Source organism: Belonocnema kinseyi, chromosome 7, assembly GCF_010883055.1.
Source record: "Belonocnema kinseyi isolate 2016_QV_RU_SX_M_011 chromosome 7, B_treatae_v1, whole genome shotgun sequence".
In the NCBI taxonomy this organism is placed as follows: Eukaryota; Metazoa; Arthropoda; class Insecta; order Hymenoptera; family Cynipidae; genus Belonocnema; species Belonocnema kinseyi.
In genome coordinates, this window is record NC_046663.1 from 35,490,303 (window position 1) to 35,497,448 (window position 7,146).

A 7,146-nucleotide genomic window follows, 5' to 3' on the forward strand; every position below is an offset into this window, starting at 1 on the left:
CAAGTATTTGTAATAAACAGACCCCTTTCTAAGCATAGACCAACTAATTTATCTCAGTTATAGTTTGTTCTTGGATCCCCAAAATTACCTAATACTCTTTCTATATCCTGATTTTGGATGCCCACCCAACCGTTCATGTCTTCTAGTAGAATTATTCTTTCCCCATGTTCGCAGATATGTGTAGTTTCGTATTTTTTCACGACATGTCCTCCTAAGACTTGTTTTTCTATTTGAATGAGACAAGAGCTTTTTCTCATCGGAAGAAATTTATATGATTAAATGTAAATCATTGAAAATACATCAGTTTTTTTTTTGTATACAATTTCTTACTCTTAATTCCCATTCTACTTGAAATTATACGCCAGAAGATAATCCAACTTGTCTCTCTGATCATCGACTAATTTATATACATGTGATTACATGATATTTAATTTTTTTTTCTTATCTTTTAACCATTCTAATGTAGAGAAAGTAACTTCCTATTATAATTTGTATTTCCTTAATTACCAGAGACATGTCTCTCTGAACCTTTTTTTCTGCTTGCACGAGACGAAATCTTTTTATCATTAGAAGACATTCATCTAATTATATATAAATAATTTGAAATACATCAGTTTTATGATTATATATAATTTCTTCTTCTTACTCGACTTATTTACTGGAAAATATAACCAGATAAACATATCACTTGTCTGTCTGGTCATTAACTATTCTCTTCACTTGTGATGATATGAAATTTAATTATTTACTAGATTTCAACCATTTAGATTTACAAAAAGTTAGTTCGTGATATAATTTGCACTTTCTTAATAAAAATATATATTTTTTACATTGAAGCAAATAATTTTTTGGATTCAAATAGTATAGATTCGTTCAAATCTGATAAGTCCTTCAAAGAAATATTTATTTTATTCGATGAGTTGGATTTTTTAAATTCCTCAAGACGCATTTGTATCAGTTAATTTGTTTGAAGTTAAATTAAGTCTAAGTGGTTTAAAATAAATACTTGAAGAGATTAAACTAATATGTTGTTGAATTTAGTCATCCTTTGTTACTTTAGTCCAATCGCCACCAATGCTTATATATGCAAGTCCCCAGATACCTTTTGTTTAAAAGCCAAAAAATAGGCTTTTCATTCGTTATTTGTTTGCAATTTTCGTTAATAATATTTGAAACAAGATGAAACCTTTTGGTCGTTACAAAATATTAACCAAATTTACAAACACGAATTGAGAGGATGTCAATAGATTTTCAGGAATAATTCAAATCAGTTTGAAATATATTTAGTAATTTTGAAAAGAATAACCATATTTTTTAACGTTTACAGGTATGCAACAAAATTTTTATAAATTTTTTTATTGTTCACAATGGTAAAATAGGCTCAAATATATTTTAAAATTTTTCGGCATATCTGAAATCTTACGAAACCTTTTAGAATTTTCTCGAGAAACGTAAGAAAATTATTATTAATATAACATTTATAAAAATTAACAAAGAAGCTTATAAATATAAGCAGTTATTTGAATTCATTCTTGTTATAAAAATATAATTTATTCCTGATTATAAATTTTCTAAAACATTTATTTATAAACTGCAAACTCATCTCTGGTTGAAAAGTAAACTTTTTTTGGTTTAAAATAAAGATATTTTGTCCCTTAAAAATTCACTTGTTTAGTTAAGCATTTTTTATTTTAGTTCCTAAGTAATGACTTTGGTAGAAATATGTGATCATTCTGTTATAAGTTAAATTTGCTAATAAATTAATTAAGATAGAAATAGAAATCTTTTTAGACTGAAATATCAACTATTACATATTATTAATTGCTATTTTGGTCTTATTGTTTCAATAGAGTGAAAAATGTTATATTAGAGCATTTATTTAATAAATTTTTTTATTTTTCACATTTCAATAAACTTTTTTTATTACTATAAACAGCAATAAAAGAGTTCATATATTTCTACGTAGGAACCAGTTGTTTTTCACTATAATTTAAGAAATATCTTAAATAGTTGAATTAATCATTTTTTACTGATATTTAGTTGACTATGTTTTGCTAATCAAAAATTGCAAAATTGTTCTTGTATGTAGTTAAATTTTCCCAATTTTGATTGAAAGGGGGAAAAAGCTTAAAAAATATAATAAACTTCTGTCATTAATTAAAGTCACACTTATTATTCTCGGGCGTTATTAAGAAAGTATTTTCTTTTTTTTTGAAATTTTTTTCCTAAGCTGTATTACAAAATAAAATGTTTTACTATCGTCGCATTTTTTTGCATGCCAAGCCATCATGTATTCACAGTCTTTCAAAAAATATATTTTTTATAAACCTCCACTCCCGTGCAGAGCCACAATTTTTTAATTATAAAAAAATTTCCTTTTTCAGTATATCTAAAATTAGACATCGTTATTAAAAAAAATTGTAATCTATGCCTTCAAGAGAATTTTTACCAGAGTTCCTATGTCATCTTCTAAAATAGAAATTAATGAAATTTCACTAATTAAAAATGAAATTTAAGTAACTGAAGTAAAGAAATGTAAACAAATAAAGATTGTTAAAAAATTATTTTTTCAGTCAATTGAAATAATTAATAATTCGATATAATAAAATATTGCGATTCTTATTAAAAACTAGCGTAACTTCCACAAACATTCCGTGCTTGCAAGTTGTTGCTTCAGACTGGAAAAATTATACTTATTTACACACCTAATCTATTTTATCATATAATATTTACACGAAACTATTCTAATTTTGAATCACCTAAAGTTAAAATTAAAGTTGTTGATATTTGAAGATATTAAATATAAAATACTATTTTTTGTCCTTTACTGATCAGAAGCAAGATATAATTTAGCTACGTTTTATTGGATCAAGGCTTTAAATATGAGAAATCTAAATTTAAAATGTTTAAATATTTAGGAATGCTAATGATTCTAATTATATATATTTTATTTCATAAGAAATTATAATCTTACGTAAACTGTGGCAAACCTAGGATAAGATAAGACTGTAAATGCCTCAATAAGAAATAATCCTGTGTTTGTTTTACAAAATACTTTAATAAAAAGATTCAGATTAAACATTTTTGTTTTTAATTCCAATAACTGAAACACACTTTTTTGAACAGATGCAAATCCAAAATGATCACGTTATTTTTAATTAAACTCCTCTACTTTTTTAAATTACAACTGCATAAAAAGGCAACAGCGAACGGTTTATCATTCGAAAAACTTCATAAGTCAAAACATTTTATTTTCAGAGATGCTAAAAACAATTTTATAAAAAAATTTGTGATAGTGCATACAGAACGTATTCGATTAGATGAGTCATCTCTTGTAGTTGAAAAATAACTTTTTTGTCAAAAATGTAACTGCCTTCTCAAAAAGACGTCCTTGTGTCTTAAAAACTCAACATATTCGGTTATAAAATTTTCATAATTTAATGCGTTTTATATTTAGTTTAATATGGTATCAACATTAATATGATTTGAAACAACTGATTTCCTTAGTTTTGTAAAAAAAACACCCTATAAAGCTATAGAGTCTGATATTTAATATTTTTAAGTATTATTGGTTCATTAACGAAACTTAGAAATGCGAAAAAAGCGGATGTAATTTTTGGATATTCGCAATCGAAACCAATAACTCTTAATAATTGTATAGAAATTTAATATGATTTCTTATTTTTCGCACCAAAAAAACATTATAAGTGTAAAACGAAACTAGCTAACAAGCAGAATAAATTTGAAATTTTTAAATTTCAGTTTGAAATTTTTAAAATGAAGTCTTGTCACCACCCAAACGTAATGTATTTTTTCACTAATTTGTTTATCTTGTAATTCTATTTTTTGTGAGTTACTTCCTCCTGAATGTTATCTTTTTCGTTATAAATTTTACTATTTGTTTGAAAATTTAACTGTTTTTATTAACATTCTCCTTTTTGTGTTAAAAATGTGTTATTCAGGACATTTGAGTGGTTTGAAAAAATTTTCCTTGTTGCTTTCAAAAACTTAAAAAGAGCCTAAAATTGCAATGTGTTTCAATTAATATAAGATTGAGTTCTTATAGAGGATTTTTATTTGATTGAGTTTATTTTTGGAAAATGGTTGTAATTACATATAAAAAGCACAACAAGCCTGAATTTCTGATTTATTTCGTTATATCCAAATTTAATTTTCAAATTCATTTTAGAACAATTGTTTTTTATAAATATTGTGTGCATTCGAGATACTGAGAAAATATAGAAATTATGATTTAATTCGCTTCTTCCAGGTTTGAGAATTCACGAAACGGCTGCTGTTTTGTATACAGGGGGCACTTTTAAAAATTTTTTTGTGTATTTGAGAACATAAAAAGCCAAAAATTCTTGCGCAGATCGTTTTCTCCAGATTTTAGTTTCATTAAAGTGGATATTTGTCTGTGCATAGAAGTGGTTTCTGGATTTTTTTATTCGATACTGGAAAATGAGCCCATAATTCTGATTTAATTTTTTTATTTCAAAAATGAGATTTTATATGAAGAGTCGTCTTAATGCGAACAAAAAGAAAATTTGGAAATTAGTATTTTTGCCCAAAAATAGAATTAAAAATCTTAAAATTAGAATATTTCCGATACGAATAATGATTTTAATTACGCATTTATGTAGCATTGAGAACCTAGATATTTTATCATAATATTGGTAGATTAAAAAAGTTTCAAGGAAAATAAATATATTTTCGTAATTTTAATTGACAATTTACGGCGTTTGTCTTATACGTAATACCTGTATTTGCTGGGCAAATAATTCAGTAAAGCGTTAATCTTTAAAAAGCTATAACACATTCATGAAACATTGAAAACCTGGGCAACAGATCTCAATCTTAAATAATTGAGGCAAGTTTTAAGAAAAATAAATAAAAGTTAATGAGTGTGAATCACCCCCACTACTTTTCAACTAACCTATCTAAATGTGTTATTTAGTTGGTCGGTATATATTAGAATTGGTGGATTCGTGAAAAATTATCATTAGTGGCCCTTCACGTTGAGTAGTTTCGTCTACAAATTTAAAAAGAATGAGGCCCTTGTTCGGTGCTCTTGTGCTGACCTTCATTCTTTTTTTTAATGAAATTGGTGAGTATCCTAATAATAATTCTAGAGGTAGACCAATCTGACATTTGTCATATACTCTCGAAACATTGCCATTTATTTCGTCAATATTCCTTCGGACATTTTATTTTAGATATTCTAAATATTTCAGATATTGCGACGTATTCCAAAGTATTCCTTAATATTTCCAGGATATTCCCAAATATTTCCAAGTATTCCGAAATAACATCAAATATCCTCCTATATTTTAAGGTATCAGAGAAGTGTGCCTGATACGCGTGCACTAATTACTCTTTTTTTAACTCAATTTATCTTTTACCAATTGCGGCACTAAGAGTGTTTTATTACCATTTCTGTCATTCTATAATTTGAAAGCTTAGTTTGAGTCGTAGATGAGTACAAGAATTTGACAGAAGGGCGCCAGGTAGTTTTAAACCTTAACATCTAAAGTTAATATATTTTGACTTTCACTTAACCAAATATGTAGTTATGTCACGCTTGGAAGCTCGGGTGTAGTTGCGGGGTAAGGAGTGAATACGAGTCTACCACTTTCACACATGACGATGAATGTGACCATTTACAAGTTTAAAACAAAATAACAGATATAATGAAAAGGGTCTGTCTGGCAAATGCCAGCGTCCACGCTTTCTTTATTTTATTTTGGTCTTTATATGTTCTATCTCAATAATAATTCCTTCTTCTAGTCAGACGTTAAACTTTTTGAGGCAATGTGCTCTTCTTGAGCTCAGAGCAATGAATAAAGTTTATAGTGGCGTCTCCATTTATCGTGTCAGGTAAGAGTGGGAACGCCACTAGTGTTAGAAGATTGCAACTCAAAATATATAAAATGAGAGGAGCCGCAAGGGAGTAAAACAGTTGCAGTTCGCTTCTCCACAGTATGGTGGCGGATTATCGAGATCCGAGTTTTGCGATTCGCCCCTGGTCGTGCGCTATTCGCTGATGTTCACAGGGGTGCGCTGGCTCTTATCAAAGCTCAGATTCTCCGCGCTGCATAATTCTGTGTTTCCCTGCACTATTGTGCAAGCGGGAATCTCATTGACTGCACATGTGCTAGGAAACCTTCTCTTCATTGTCCATGGCTTAATATCCCGTATGGGGTACAATTTTACAGCTCGATTGTTGTCGGTAGAGGTCCACTCATTTTAAAGTTTACTCAGCAGAACATAAAACACTACGTTTTAGCAGATCTAAGCTAAAAATGTTTACTATCTAGTATGGAAACCCGACGGTTGGCATTCGAAAAAACATCAAACTCTCACTTTCAGTCAACTGTCGGGGGTTGCCTTCAAATGGCTTTGGACTGATTTCGGGGGACACAGAAATTTAAACAGTCAGAACCGCTCATGCCCTACTGCCCTGAGGAACTGTGTAAGCCAGCAGTTCTAAGAAGGCTAAAAACGGGGTGACTGAAAGCGAGAGTTTGGTGTATATAAATGACGAGCTTCGTGGACATTTTTCCGGAGAATCCGACCTCCGGGCTATCAATTATTGTGAGTATAATGCAGCAAGAGCTTTGGCCGATGCGAACCGTAAAACAAAACAAACGGCTGATCATAAGACCAAAAGACGAATGCATCAACTTGCCATAAAGATAGGCTAGGCAAGACAGTACGCGTCCCGCATTCAGTGTGTGATTGACTACATCACATCTGGCAGGAATTTTACCGCCAAGGTTCGAAAGTTCGCGCGCGAACTCCGGACCAGTGATCCCAGATCTGAAACGAGACGTGTTCCAATACTATGACACGTCTATGACCGTTTGAATATGGAAGGAGACGATATAAATGCCTGGGTTGCGCGCGCAACCCATTTTTCCTCTTCTGAATTTCAAAACTCGAAGGTGCACGGTTGCCGGTCGGAACACTTCGGTGGTTCTATTTATATCTCTATGTGCTTTGAAATAAAATGAAGAGATTGGGATTGTAATATTTCCAGATGTCGATGCTGGGCTGGCGATTCTCATGATTTGAATACTTCGCGCGCCTCTTTGATGCGTGCATTTTGAGGTTACGTTACTTCAAGTATAAAATATAAATTATATA